This window comes from Eptesicus fuscus, chromosome 14, assembly GCF_027574615.1.
Source record: "Eptesicus fuscus isolate TK198812 chromosome 14, DD_ASM_mEF_20220401, whole genome shotgun sequence".
NCBI lineage: Eukaryota > Metazoa > Chordata > Mammalia > Chiroptera > Vespertilionidae > Eptesicus > Eptesicus fuscus.
This window is the reverse complement of record NC_072486.1, coordinates 28241476-28257842: the sequence shown is the minus strand read 5'-3', so window position 1 is coordinate 28257842 and position 16367 is coordinate 28241476. Positions and strand designations below refer to the sequence as shown.

General features: G+C 38.3%; 1 protein-coding gene across 1 annotated transcript in view; it reads right to left on the bottom strand.

Annotated features, from left to right (window-relative positions):
* Positions 1 to 2159: 2159 nt before the first annotated feature.
* MTERF1 (mitochondrial transcription termination factor 1) overlaps positions 2160 to 16367 on the bottom strand; it is a 60893-nt gene continuing 46685 nt past the window's right edge. The window contains exons 2-3 of the transcript XR_008558125.1: positions 15532 to 15587; positions 2160 to 2219 (exon numbers count right to left, since the gene is read on the bottom strand). The gene's annotated coding sequence lies outside the window, so the exon portion shown is untranslated. The remainder of the gene's footprint in view (positions 2220 to 15531; positions 15588 to 16367) is intronic.

Below are 16367 nucleotides of genomic sequence, written 5' to 3'. Positions count from 1 at the left end.
TGTAGTATTTAACCTTCTAGCTTATTTCACTTAGCATAACATCCTCCAGGTTTAACCATTTTATGGCAAGTGTCAGGATTTCCTTCTTTCTCATGGCTGAATAATACTCATATATATGTCATTCATCAATGGACATTTAAATTGTTTTTATGTCTTGGCTATTGTGAATAATGTTGCAATGAATGGGATTGCAAATATTAGTACAAGATCTTGATTTTAATTCTTTCAGATATATACCCAGAGGTGGAATTGCTGAGTCATGGTTCTATTTTTAATTTTTTTAGTAGCCTCCATATTGTTTTCCACAGTGGTTACACCAATTTACATTCCCATCAAGAGTGTACAAGGGCTCTCTTTTCTTCACATCCTCACCAACACTTAGCTCTTGTTTTTTGATAAAGCCATTCTAACAAGTGTAAAGTGGTATTTCATTGTGGATTCGATTTGCATTTCCCTGATAATTAATGATGTTGAGCACTTTTTCATGTACCTGCTGGTCATTTATTTGTCTTCTTTGGAAAATGTCTATTCAGTTCCTTTGCCCAATTTTTAATTGAGTTATTTGAAGTTGTATGAGTTCCTTTAATTTTTTAGATATGAATCCCTATCAGATATATAGTTTGAAAATATTTTTTTCCATTCAAAGGGTTACCTTTTCGCATTCTTCATTGTTTCCTTTGCTGTGTAGAAGCTTTTTAATTCTATGTAGTCCTAATTGTTTATTTTTGCTTTTGTTGTTTGTGCTTTTGGTGTCAAATCAAAAAATTCGTTGCCAAGACCAATGTCAAGAACTTTTCCCTTATGCTTTCTTCTGGGAGTTTTGTTTTAGGTCTTACATTTAAGTCTTTAAATCTGTCTTGAGTTCATTTTTGTTTATGTATAAAATAAGGATCCAATTTTTTTCATTTTGCATGTGGATATACAGTTTTCCTAACACCATTTATTGAAGAACTATCCTTTCCCCATTCTGCATTGTTAGCACCCTTGTCTAAATCTGTTGACCATATATGCATGGTTTATATCTGGGTTCTCTATTCTTAACAACTGCATACTTTTCCAAAAATTCAGCCTCCTCCCTAAAGAGATACACTAATAGACTCAAAAAAATGTTTCACGAAGGGTTCCAAAAATATGTTAATAGATGAATTGTTGAAATAAATAGATTCCCAAAAAGCACTTTGAAAAAGCAACCACATTTTAAATAAATAGATTCTGAATTAAATTTTTTAAAATAAACCAGCAAAGTTTATGAACCAAATGAATAGCAGTTTCTGCCTTATTGCACTTGCAACATATAATTGTTGCCCCTTATATGATTGGAAGATACATAAATAAAACCTACTCCTAAACATTTTCAAAGCAAATATTTCTTTTTTTGTTTAAATTTTTTTTTTTAATCCTCACCCGAGGATATTTTTCCATTGATTTTTTTTTAAGAGAGAATGGAAGAGAGAGGGAAAGACAGAGAGATATATAACAATGTGAGAGAAATAATATCGATTGGTTGCCTCCTGCACATGCCCCGACCAGGGCCTGGGCCAGGGAGGAACCTGTAACTGAGGTACATGCCCTTGACAAGAATGGAACCCGGGACCCTTTGGTCCCCAGGCTGACCCTCTACCCACTGAGCCAAACCGGCTGGGGCTCTTTAAACACATTTAAATTGGCATTTTGTTTTGATTTTCTTTTGGTTTTTGTTTGGAGTGGGGTTGTTTTTGTTTTGTTTTGCCTCTAAAAAGTGTGCAGTACCCATCGGGCTCACAGGCAGGACTCTGGGATTTCACAAAACCTAAGCTGGAAATTACAGTCCTGAACTAAGACTCCAGCAACACAGGATTATGAAAAGTCTGGTATTATTTCAAGTCAGGATTTTCTTCCCTATCCAATTTCACTCAAAGTCGAGCATTAGTCCGCCTGCACCTTTCATAAAGCAGAAAGGAGATTTGATTAATATGATTTCTTTGTAGAAAAACCTAAGAAGATTAAGGCACAATGATATAGGGAAAGCATGCCCTTTCTCAACATGACATTCTTCAGCACTATATAGAGGTCTGAAGATCTTTGCAGTCATTAGATTGTTCACACTAGCTGCAACTGAAAGTGTGTGGGGGGGGGGGGGGATCTATCATCAAGGGAAACTCACATTTCTTTTCACATTTCGGTTTCCATCTCAGTGCAGGTCAACAAATCTGGAGGTCGATATCGATTTCACTCTATAACTAGGCAGGAAAGGACATTTTTCAAGTAAGCATTTGCAGATTGCTTCCCCCGTCCACCCCACCCCTCTTCGGCGGCTGCGCTTATACTGGTCTCCAGGGGAAAGCTTTCTGCTTTGTAATGGTCTGGGGGGGGGGGGGGAGCCTTCTAGATGACTTCTGTATTCAGTGAAGCACAGCACAAAATAAATCTAGTTGTGATTACTGTTAACTATTTTCCATCTGTGCATTCTGAAAATCTAATACTAACCAGGAGGCATGCTTTTCTGATATGAGGGAATGAACTCAATGCTGGAATATATATATATATCATCTGCCTCTTCCACTTTCACTTCATATGGGTTTGTATGAAAATATATATATATGTTGAGGAAAAAGAATAAAATTAAAATACCTTTCCCTAGACCCTCTCAACTTTCAGCACATGGGTATTCTACTCCCACTGCTTTGCTCAAATGTACACCATTTGAGACTGTGATAGATGAGGGAGTAAATTACCTTCAATAGACCATTTCCAAGGTTGTTTTCTCCTTAGACTATCACTTGTCAATTTGATGGATATGAATCGGAAGATTCAGTTACAATGGAAAGGGCTACAGGGTCAGAATTCACTGTGCAGCCTTCTTTGTACATCTCAGCAGCCCAGTAAGACACCTCTGTGCGCACAACTTAAAGAACCCCTACTGCACCAGTCAGGGGCCTCTTGATCCCATGTTCCTTTTCAGAAATCTGACAACCCACACAAGGCTTCCTAAACAGACACAAGACTGCCTTAGTTCTTGGGGGCCAGGGGGTGCGGGGTGGGAGGGGGGGGGAGAGATGAAGCTGATAAACCTGCTGTTTAACAGCCATGTGCTCAAATGCAATGTGTACTTTATATGGCAGCACAAACACTTCACTCCTAACTTTGAAAACAAACAGGTTTTCAGTTGTTTCACAATCTTTACAACAAAGTAGTATGTTAGTTACATTAAGAACTACTCCTTGTTTTGATACATGAATCCTAGCATTGGTAAAATGGGGAAGGGGACCTATAACATAATTCATCATAAAAAAAGTAATAATAATTACTCAAATCAAAGGGAATCACTAAAACTCAGACTCTATTTTCAAGTAAAACCCTAAGTTTTTATTCTTCACATCACAAAGAAAAGATATATAAAACCAAGAGTCAACATACTAAATAGACAAACAATAGTGTGTCAAGGATGCCCTCACAATCCAATCCTACTAGGCGAAATCATGAAATTGTCACTTTTGAAGGCCAAAAGTGGTCAAGTATCAGCAATTCCATAAGTTCCCATATAATACTTAATACTGAAGTATGTACAAATTAGATCTAGAACCTATCCACTTCCACCACCACCTAATTGAAGCCACCTTCTTTCACCTTGAAAACTTCAATAGCCTCCTAACTGGTCCCCCTGCTTGCACTCCCATCTGTAATTTATCCTCCCTTCTGTAGCCAGAGTAATCCTTTTATAACATATATATATATATATATATATATATATATATATATATACACACACACACACACACACACACACACACACACACACACACTGAATGGCCAGATTATTATAATCTCTGAATGTATAATAATCTGGCCACTCAGTGTATATATATGTATATTAGAGGCCCGGTGCATGAATTCGTGCATGGGTGGGGTCTGGCAAGCCTGGCCAGGGAGAGGGGACATGGGCGGTTGGCCGGCCTGCCTGCTGGTCGAACTCCTGGTCGAGGGGACAATTTGCATATTAGCCTTTTATTATATAGGATATACACTGAGTGGCCAGATTATTATGCGTTCAGAGATCATAGTAATCTGGCCACTCAGTGTATAAGTGCACAAATCATGAATGTACAACTTGATGAATTTTCACAAACTGAGAACACCCATGAAACCAGTGCCCAGATCAAGAAATAGAATTTCACATTAATGGACGCATACAATGTGTTCATTTTTGCATTTGGCTTATTTTCACTCAAAATTACATTTAAATTGGGATGTTGTTTCATGCTATTGGGTGTAGTAACAAGTTGTTTATTCTCTTTGCTTTGTAACATTTCATTGTATGAATGTCAAAACTAATTTATCTATTCCACTGTTGAATGAACCCGGATAATTTTTTAATGTAAATAAGATCAGGTAATTTCCCTAATTAAAATTCTTCACTTGCTTCCACTTGCATTTAAAATATCCAAAGTTCTTACCATGGTGCTAGCCCCCCTCTCTAATTCACCTCCCCACTCTCTCAGAACGCTCTCCCTGGCCCCATGCCATCTACTCTGTCCTTTTTTCTATTTCTTCTCTTCATTATACTCTAAGCCCTTTCCCAGCACAGAGCTTTCATATAGGCCAGTCACTTTCTGGAATGTTCTCCTTGGCCACCATCCCATCCTCTACCCACCCCATTCGTGGCCAAATGTACAGACTGGCTCTGACTCATCCTTCAGCTTAAACTGAGATCATCTTCTCATACTTGCCTTCCTGAACCTTCTTCCTTGAAACACCCCTTTATTTCAGACCACCCTGGTTGTTTCCCTTTGACGTTTCACTTTATTTCACCTCGACTTTGGACTTTGGCTCCGAGAGGAGAATATTAAGGATACAATGCCTGCATTATTGATAGCAGAGAGAAATACAATTCCATCATTTTTAAAGCAGAGTTCCACCCAGTGGGAGGGAAGAGGAGATTTAATGTCTCAGTTACAATAAAAACCTCAATTCATGAAATCAACTCAATCAATTTAATAGAAACATCAATCTAGTTGGTTACGAAATATAGAATTGTTTTTCAATGGTTAACAATTTTTCACATTTCAATCTGTTGCTCTCATAACCCAGTCAATATGAGAATTAAGGGCTCCAAGTGGTCCACAATAGAGAAAGGTTGAGACCAAAGTCTTCTAATTGCAACCTCCAAGTTTCTAATGAAACTTCTACGATGCTCTGCAACACACCTTGTGGGAGTGTTCCCTGCAGGCTAAGTGGCACCACTTCCCACATAACTATAAACAGAACTCCAAGAACAAAATCACTTCATCGGAAGAATGGGAGGTTTTATATGGAGAGCGTTTACAATGTTTTCCACAAAGATACAAAACATTTATACAGAGGAAAATGAAGCAAAATGTTTATTCATCTTTTCAAAACTAAACGATAATTTTCAATCAAGCAACCAGAGAAAGTAAAGCAGCACATTTATGTAATATGCAAGTCTTGGACATTTTTATTATCCAAAAAAAAAAAAGTGGTGTGTTACCCCTCCAAAAAAAAAAATGTATTCTTACAGGGTAGTAGGGAAATTAAATGTGTCCAGTTGGGTTTAATTTCATGAAAATAAGCTTCTTATTCTGGTAAGAAATGGGTGATAGCAATAAAAGTATGCTGTAAATTCATCTTGACAAATGAGAAAATGAATTCCTGAGTGTAAGGCCTATTAAAGGAATATTTTAACTTAATCATGCAATGAATATTTTTGAGAGGCTTCTATGTATGCAAGAAACTGTCTTATATATTTTAATGAGGTAAAACATAGTATTAGTTAACATAGTAATAGCTTGTTCTATTACTAACTTCTCAGCCACAATATAATAAAATCAAACATAAGGGGGAAAAAGTTAAACCCCTATATGAAGATGCCAGCTTCTAATATCTGCTCATAAACTTCAAAATGCAATAATGTGTTACACCCACAACTTAAAGACATGTGCAGAGTATTACTCCTTTCGGTAAATAGAAAAAGAGCCTGCTTTCCTGGCATAAAATGTGATATGATGCCACCTTATGGTTAAAAACTAAACATGATGATAAACAATCCTTTTCAGATATACCTGTTTGCATAGATCCCCTAGTGAGGGGAAAAAATAGTGAGTACTAATAAATCTGTAAAATTCACAGATCAAAATACCCAGAACCAACTTAATCATGGGAAGAAAATACATAACAATACAATGCAAGTGTGCAATATCTGGCCCAGAGGAGGAGTGGGTTTGCCAAAGGGCCTGCTGACCTGTCTGCCCATTTTAGGTATTTTTAATAGCAAATGTCAGTTGGGTGTTCCTAGTTCAAATAGCCGCTCTTTGCTTCCAAGTTAAAACAACCACAACAACAACAAAAAAAGTATTAAGTGAAACCAAGTGAAAAATTTTGGAATTAACCACATTTAGTTTACCAGGTATTAGGTTGGATGATATGAAAGTGCCATTTTTGTGGGACAAAAATGGTCAAATATTGGAAATTTCATATGGTTCCTCCTTAAACATACATGCAAACTTAACAAACTCAAATAATGAATAAGGATAACTGTAGTACTAGTCCAATATTGAGCATCAATCGCTCCTCACTATATGACTGAAGAAACCTGGCTCCCTCCTTCCCAACTCGTCTTCAGCAGCAGCACTTCCCCATGGCATACTGATCTCTTGGGCCCCATGGACTTGAATATCCTCCATTGGTCTACAATTCACTCATCTGCAATTGCTCAAAGTTCAAACTTTAAAGCCAAGTGTCATTATCCACCAAACTGTTGTAGTCCCACTTCATTCTGCTTCTATTTGCTAGTGAGCAAAACCAAGAATTTTGGGAAATGCAGATCTCCTTCAATGGTTAGTTTATAAAATGCTGTTTCCAAAATTCTTTGTCATCTCAGTATTGCTATAATGTCTCAATGGCTCCTGAGAGGAAAAGGGGACCTTCTAGCCTGAGAGATACCTGAAAAGGCTCTTCCTTATTCAAAAGCTTTTCCTCTTACCACGCCATCTAATGATCTTCTTCCTTGCCTTTTCTGCAGCAACAGTAGCTGTGGTTCAAACTCTCCAGTGACTTTATCATCAAAATCTTTAGTGCTCTACTGTGGAATCCTAATCAGATATGTAAGTTATTCTATCTAAGCTGTCAATTTTTGGAAAATGTTCTAGGAAATTGATAGAAACAAACCTACTAATAGACAAGGTTCTTTTCAAGGGGCACTCATGCATATAAAATTACTGCGAATTTTAAGAAATAAAGTATAAAGTGTTAACATTAGGGGACACTGGATAAAATATTATGTGGGAACCATCTTTGCAATTTCTCTATACACTTAAAATTATTTCAAAACCAAAGTTTATTTTTAAAAAAATTTTTAGGGAATCAGAATGAAAGTCACAGGTAATTTGTCTTTGTTCAAAGAGCTTTGCCAGATCGAGGTCCCTTCTCCTCCTTTGCATGTGAATGCATGTATGCAAGTTCCCTCACATCTGCTAAGGGATACGGAGCTGTCAGTTTACACCTGGGGAGAAAGGTCAGCTTGGTGGTTCCTAGTGTGAAGTTCCCTGTTCAAATGCCAAAGTAGAGAGAGAGACACACACAGGATTGCTCTGTGAGCTTAGCCAGGTCACTTCCCTGTCTTCTACCTAAAGGGACTAAGAAATCGCTACCAGAAAAGGATAGAGAGTTAAAATGTTAATCTGAACATATTTTTTAAAGAGGGAGAACATGTTTTTAAGTGCCGGTTTCATACACAATACAGAATATTAATATCTACTGTTTTGTCAGTTTTAGCTAGTAAACTCTTCAGGGCAGATCCTGCACTTTGAATCACAACAGATACTCTGGAGTCTCTTTGCAAAGAGTGATGCCAATCCTTAACGCTAAAGTTTTCATTCTGAAATTTAAGATTCATTCAGAGTAGTTTTTGCAGCTACCCTTCAGTACATTAGTATTAACGATACACCCATTTTCGTTTCCCAAATATTTGTTTTACTTCTAATGGAGCACAAAGATCTCAAAAAATCTGCCTTTGTAACTTTGTTTAGATCCTGAAAAAGGACTTGTGCTGGCATCAAATAATAACACTCATCTATTCAAGGACCCACTTGGACTCTCCGTTTGGCTGCCATTTCACTCCTGCCTCTCTCTCTGCTTAACCTTTTGCCTCCTCCAGAGCTGTTAGCAGAAGCCACAGTATGAGGAATGGGGGTTCTTAGAAGCCACTGAGATCAAAGGGGTCCCCCTGTGTGAACAGCATTTCTCTCCTCCTGGGCAGTTTCTGCTACTGTTATCTGGTGGGGGAGGTGTGAGAAAGGAGGAAGAGAGAGAATATTTGTATTAATTCCAAGCTGACAACCTCAGAGTAGGAATTTAGAAGTTTTACAACTAGAAGAAATGCATAACTCAGTGGTTACTAGGGACATCTACAGCCTTTTTTGTAATGGAGAAAGACAGAATCTAAAGATTCTCCCCAACTGCACCAACCTAGACAGTGGATGAGGAAATCTGCTTAACAAATGTTAACTGCCTGGCCTCCTCTTTTTTCTGACAGCAGATTTGCTTTTCTTAGGAAACTATGGGCCTTTCTTTCCTGCAGGCCCAGACTAAATATCACTGAGCCCAGAGGGGTGAGAAATCCCCACTGTGTCACCTTGTAGAGCCCCTCCCAATCTTGGGCAACTCCAAGAGCCAAGTCACTCCTGCTTTCCAGAAAAACACCCAGGGACAAACACCAGCTCTTCCCCAGGGACTCCAGGAGCAGAAAGGGCCTCCTACCTCATATGCAAGAGAAAGTCTCCACCCCGCCCTTCATCATTTTGCCCAAGGATGGCTATGCAACCTCATCAAAAACATAGTGAGAACCAATCCATCTATAGAAGGAACTAAATAAAATCAGATTTTAGGGAAATTGAGGGCTGTGCTGTCTAATATGGTAACTACCAGCCATCTGCAGCTATTTACATTTAGATTACTTTAAATTAAATAAAATTGAAAATTCCACTAGGGGTTGTTGTGTGGGACAGCCATAGTAACGAGGAGTACATTTGAACTCTTCAAACTGTGTTGTATCATCATTAAGGCCTTTGAGCAAACATTTATTGAGCATGTATTTCATGCAAGACATTAGACAAAATACAGTGGAGCATACAAAGATGAATATAATGGTAACTGGGCATTGGGAGTTTATATTTGAGATTTAGAAATATATGTGTAAGTATCCACCTATATTATAGACAGAAACATGTGCCATCACAGAGGAACAGCTTAGACAAGCAGAGAAGAATGAAGCCATTTCACACTTTCCTTCGCCAGTGCCAGGATTCCAGGATAACAAGGATTGTCCCCATCGAGAAGCTGCACATGTTCACACTGTCGGCTCCCCGTGAACTGCATTGGAATGTGTTCCATTGAGACTGGACTGAAGCCCAACTGGCATGGCTAAGTGGTTGAGCATCAACCAATGAACCAGGAGGTCAGGGTTTGATTCCCAGTCAGGGCACATGCCCAGGTTGTAGGCTTGATCCCCAGCATGGGGCGTGCAGGAGGCAGCCAATCAATGATTTTCTCTCACCATTGATGCTTCTATCTCTCTATCCCTCTCCCTCTCTGAAATCAATAAAAAATATATATTAATTTTTCAAAAAGTCTGGTTTGAAAGCTTGTCCAAAATAACTTTTCTTTGGTGAGAAGAAGACATAAGAAACATAAAAAGCAACACACACTAATGGAAAGAACCCAGGATTTGGAGTCAGAAAACCTTTTTGAGAGTTAGGCCTACTCTGGGTGACCTTGGGTAAGCCACTGACATCTCCAAGCCTCAGGATCCTCATTTTTAACGTGAAGAAAATAACCCCTACCCCTGTGCCCCAAGACCTAATACTGTGAGAATAAGCATGATAATGAAAGCACCTCAGCCATAATAGAATGCTGCATTGTTATTATGACCAAAAGGAACACGAAACTTTAGAAGACATATAAATTCATTGTTGACAAGTAAATTTTGACCTGCATGTGGAAGGTTCAAATTCTGCACAGGGAATAATATCAAATCCTCAATCTATAAATCTTTGTTTCGATTGAGAAGTAAAATTACACACTTCTGTCATCACCCCTATCTCTTCATCTTGATCAAAGAGGACAATCTGCCTCATACCAGCATAAAGGAGGCCATAGTATTCACAGTGAACTCACCTTGAATGACAAATAATTAAACGTTTCCTGGCTAGAGCAAGTCAATCAATGAATGGGGACGTAGGATAGGTAGGCTTGTTACAGAGAACAGAATGGATCAGCGAGACCATTGCTGTAATGTACAAAGGGAAGGAAAGGAGGCCTTGGAACAACCACTAGGTATGTGTTCTGCTGCTTTCATGAGGGATTTTAATAAGAATTTCACACTTTGTAGCCACGCGCTTGTGAGTCTGTCCGTGAAAATGCTTCTGTAAACGTAAAATGACACCACTTTCCTGCAACTCCAGGCAATGGCACGGGATGATTTCTTTTTCAGCAGAGTGTGTGACTAGATTGGATTTTTTTCCAGATGTGTAGGGAATGGTTTCAATTACCTGGTGCCATGCCTTAATTTTTGAGCCCCTGCCCTCCCCAAACCTATTGGGTTTGGCAGTTGCAGCAAAAGAGTGACACCATGGAGGGGGCCTTCCAGCCATCCAAGCTATGGTTTCACCATGCTCACCATGCAGCTGGAACAGACTCATGTATAATGGCATAGAAATGCTTACCCTGGGATGCAAGGCACTGAATACCAAACATTTTCAACAAGGAGGTCTAAGGTTAAAATCATAAACTGCAAATGATGCATGCCACATGTGACATTTTGGTTCCAGACGTAACAACCCAAACCATGGTCTTTTGCTTGACAATTCCAAAACAGTATTACTCTCCTAGGATTCTGATTTTGATTTTTGCCTCAATTGCTCACAGATTACACTTTGGCAAACCTGGAGACAACACAGTACTGTTTTAAAGGCACATGCCGGGAAGCCTGCATGATGATCTGCACTAAATCATCCCTGAATTCTTCATTCCTGTGGTCACTTAACCATTTCCACAAATGCGGCATGGCCTTTTTCTTCTGGAGGAAAATTTGAAATAATCACTATAAGTAAGTAGTAGAGTGAATTCTCCCCCTCCCAGAATAAAACAATAGACATTTGTTCTAATATAATTGGCCATTTATCCCAGATCTCAGCAATTTATAGCTCAACTGTCTAAAACTGAAATCACAACATTTTAATAGCAAATTATAGACTTATCAGTCATGGAAAAGTCCAGAAGTGGGTTCCAAAAAGTCCAAACTTTGGTATGCATTTCATAACCCAGTTGAAAGTTCCAGTAGTCTTTGCATTTTTCCACTATTTTGAAATTCTATATCAAAATTATTTTTAAAGCTTTGAAACACATATTTTACTTTGCAGTGCTTCAATCTTGAGGTCCTAAGTTCAGAAGTGTAAAACAACCATGGGCATAACTATTATTTGGTTTTCTGTTTTATCCGATAACTTTGTGAGGAAGGTAAGTTATTGATAACCCTTTCTCATTACATTATAATAAGGCTAGTATGAAACCCAAGATCACACAAGTGACTAGTAATAAAGCCACTCAAATGGTGAGTATTTGGGGAATTGAAGGCCACCTTATTTGAAAATAAAGTGATGGCTTTGTCTATACTTTAGTTGAACTGCATAAGCCTAGCTAAATTTATAATGAAAGTACCTTTTAACACAATAATAAAATATTAAAAGAACAATGAGAGAGTCAACCAGACTGTTTCTAAATCACGGGGTTAATATATTCTAGGTGGCTAAATTCTTTTATAAATATATAAAATTTCTTCAGAAAAAGTACTTAAAGGCACAAGCAGAAGTGGGGCTGTTTCTAAATCACAGTAATGTATTCTTGGTGGCTAAATTCTTTTTCTATAACCTCTTCAGAAAAAGAATTTAAAGGCAAATAATATGTCACTAGGGCACAAGCAGTAGAAAAATGCAAATCAAACATAATCTAGATATACCCAGAAAAAAGGCTAAAGAAAGCGATGCACTCTGGGAGAAAAAGCAAAAGGAGTTTTGAAATTTCTAAGGACCTGAGAGCTGACCTATTCTATCCTAACATTTCACAAATGAGGAAAACGAGGCGCAGATAAGGAATTAGCCTACATTGAGGACAGAGTTGGAACCACAATTAAGTCCCCTCCCTCTATTCAACCAATGTTCATTCTAATAGACCCTAGTCTTTAGTCCCCGTTCTGACCATGATGTTGAATTGTCCTTGAGTGACACTGGGCAAATCACAAAATTCTCCATCCCTCTGATTTCTCCTCTGTAAAAGCAGGATAATAGAAACCATCCCATTGTCTTCATAAGGTGATTGTACAATATTATTATATAGACCATTAGCATAATAAAGTTATACACTCAAAAGAATAAATAGGAAACATTAAAGTAATTTGTTTTTTAAAGATTACTTGAAGTTACAAATGGATAGGAAATTCTCAAAGTTCAAGGCCCTAAAAAAGGCTAGAGTCAGTAATCCACAGGCCAGTCACAAAACAAAGACATTTTATCTTCCGTCAAAGGCTTTTCCAAAGTTATCCAAGTCAAGATGATCATGGAGAAGAAAAAAAGATACATATGGCATCTAAAGTAATAGGCCTTAGACACATGAAACATGAAACTGCATTAAACATAAAAATATATATTTGGGGATTTTCCTTTTGTGTTTCCCTCATAGTTATTCATGATGCAGACAATATAATTTGCAAGTAAAGATAAACATTCTTCGCTGATGACAGCAAACATTCTTTGTAGCAAAAACTTACTAATGAACATATTCTCACCAGTGGGTCCCTACCACCAACTAAGAAGGAAAACAAACTAATTATTTTTCTTGAAATTTTTTTCTATTTTTATATTATCTTTTATATATTAAACAAAAAGATGACTGAAAGCCTCTGGGCCCCTTAAATCATATTTTTTATTGCATTTTTCTTCACTTAATCATATTGTGGGAAGAAAGAGCCCATTCTTGCTGATATTTCTCTTTTTTTTAATATATTTGTATTGATTTCAGAGAGGAAGGGAAAGGGAGAGGGAGACAGAAACACCAATGATGAGAGAGAATCACTGAGCAGCTGCCTCCTACACGCCCCCCACTGGGGATCGAGCCCGCAACCTGGGCATGTGCCCCTGACAGGAATCAAACCTAGACCCTTAAGTCCACAGGCCAACGCTCTATTCACTGAGCCAAATCAGCTAGGGCACTGATATTTCTTTATAAAAGATACCAATATGTGATTACTTCTTTGTTTCTTTTTGGGTTTTTTTTTGGGGTTTTATTTTTTTTCTTTATCTTTTTTTCCTTTTCTTTTTGTGATTACTTCTCACCTCAAATTATATTGAAGAAATTGGCATAGAAACAGATTATTAGTTTACTTCATAATTAATGTGTTTATGATGACTAAAGAAAATAAGGATTCTTGCGTGGCCCTGTGCCTGGAAGGATTCTTTGCACATAGGAAAGCCACATCCTTTCCTGATACATTCAGGTCTTTCTAGCTTAAAAACGTGGAAATAATTGATCCCAATTATAATCAATATGACCAGTATAATCGACCAATAAGTTGTTCAAAATCCAGGTTGATTATAAATGAGTTCAGAAATGAACCCATCTTGCTATCATTTGTGTGGTCTAGAATTTTTTTTAACTTTAATTTTGCTTAATTACAGTTGATATTCAATATTATATTAGTTTGAGGTGTATGTTAGATATTTATATAATTTATGAAGTGATCCCCCCATAAGTCTAGTACCCACCTGGCACCTGTATGGTCTAGAATCTTAAATATATCAAGCACAAAGCTACAAGTACTGTTTTAGTTACTGGTGAGTTAATTTTGTTTTATTCTCTGAAAAGAGACTGATTCTCTGATCTATACCCACCATCTGTCCTACTCAGACCCTTAGTCATAAGAAAAACTTGGCAAGAGTGCATGGTGTGAGAGTAAATCCCTCACCACTACAGTATTGAGAGCGGGATTCTTCAAGGTAGGGGCCCTGTGGGGAAGTAATGAGGACTAAAAGTGGGAAAAGACTTCCACTTCTGGCCACAACAGATAAACTTTCCTCTTAAACAACTATAAAAATTGACAAGACATATGAAATAACTGTTTCCAGATGTTGGACAACAGGCAAAATCTGATCTCTGAGAGAATAGTCAAAATCTGATCTCAATAGATGAGCCTGGCAGTACTTAACCAGATCTCAACGTAGGGTGCTGAAGAAACAACAGAATTCGGGGCCACTGAGGCAGCTAGAATTCATGGGCATGGTGCTGGGAGAGAAGGAGGCTGTGTGATTTATTCATACAAAACGTAATTCCAAGTTGAGAAAAGTGCTATAAAGGAATGAATAGGAGTCCATAAATCTATGCAGGGGCCCCATTGAGTCTTTGGCTGGATCCTAGACAATAGACACTCAGAACAAGACTCCACAAAGCCAGGGAAAGAACTCCAGAAGGGCTATGGGATGAACAACTATCAGAGTTCCCACAGGATTTGGAAATGTTCAAGTTTCAACCTGCCAAAGTAGAGAGACCTCACTAAACACCCTGAGCATTCAACAGACCCTAGGAAGGCCACACCTTACTCTAGTCCTGATAAAGTACTCTAGACCTGCGCTAACAAAGCGGAGAAACAAGCCTTAAAAGAGCAAACTAATGGCTATTTTGCCAAGCATATCATGTAAATCCCGCAGTAATACATGGTGTTAACTATGCTCCTTGTCAATAAAAGACGGCCAGTGAGTTTCTGCTGCATTAGATCAGACAATCTTACTCCAGATTTACAGGCAAAGTCCAAAATGATCAAGAAGTGAACTACATGAAAATTATTATATGTGGACTCTGTTTTTTTCTTATTTGGTACTTTTCAAAACCAAGGTAGAGCCGAAACCGGTTTGGCTCAGTGGATAGAGCATCGGCCTGCAGACTGAAGGATTCCAGGTTCAATTCCGGTCAAGGGCATATACCTTGGTTGCGGGCACATCCCCGGTGGGGGGTGTGCAGGAGGCAGCTGGTTGATGTTTCTCCCTCATCAATGTTTCTGGCTCTCTGTCCCTCTCCCTTCTTCTCTGTAAAAAATCAATAAAATAAAAAAATAAAATAAACAAGGTAGAAGGCATGGTTTGCAGTCAGCAAGGAGATCCTAAACCATCAATGGATTTCATTGAGCAACCCTATAATTTATCTCAGTATTTTCACCAGTCTCTCAAATACTCATCAATGGTACACCTAAGCTCCTTTCTCCTAAAAAGTATAATTACCATGTACAAGTGTTTGCTGGTGCCGGGCAATGCGCTGATCTCTTTACATGCATCATCTCATCCCCATAACCCCATGAGATGGGATTAATATTACAGGCATAACTCATTTTATTGTGCTTTGCTTTTTTGCACTTCACAGGTGTTGCATTTTTTACAAATTGAAGGCAAGACCCTCTAGCAGCAAAAACATCACAACTTGCCTTATTGTGATACTCACTTTATTATGGTGGTCTGGAACCAAGCCTGCAATGTCTCCGAGGCATGCCTGTACTCCTGTTTGCACATGAGAAAACAGAGGCTTAGAGAGGTTTGGTAGAGAGTGCTAAATGTCACACAGGTGGTAAGGGATGGAGGAAGGTCTCTAACCCACATCTGTGGGATTCCAAAGCCAGGCACTTAATCACACACTCAACCAATTCCCTATGTTGAAAATAAACATATGGATTCTACTCTCAGACACTCCCAGAGTTCCCACACAAAAATTCCACAAAAACGTAACAATCAGGTAAATAAATAAAAGCCAGACTTTCCTTTATACTTCTTGCCGGATTCCTTCCTATCCCAGGCAACTGGAGCTAACTAAATTACATGAATTTTTGTTTTGATCTGGGTATGGATGGGGGGATAGCATTTTTAAATTATGGGGTCTGAATAACTTTTTCTCTGTTGTGGTATTTTTATCAAAAATGGCAATATCCAAAGAAGGCCAAATTCCTTGATATAGTCAGCTCTAAACTCTCACCTATAATTTTACTCGAAGCATAACTTTCCCTATTGGTTCAGCTAATCATTTAAAGATGCTATAGACATTCTTAAATTGTGTAGACTTTCACAAAAGACCTGACCATTACAAAAGCTCACAGTATAACCCTAGATAAGCCAGCGAAACTTCCTGGGCCACAGTTTCCTTGTCTAAAAAAATAAAGACCTTAAACTACATTGGCACTCGCCAAATTACGTATCACAGAACACCCGTCCTAAGAGATAGTGCCCTCAGAAAAGAAGTTCCAGGTCAAGTAAGTAGGAGAAAAGCTACAAGCAATAGCCCCACCT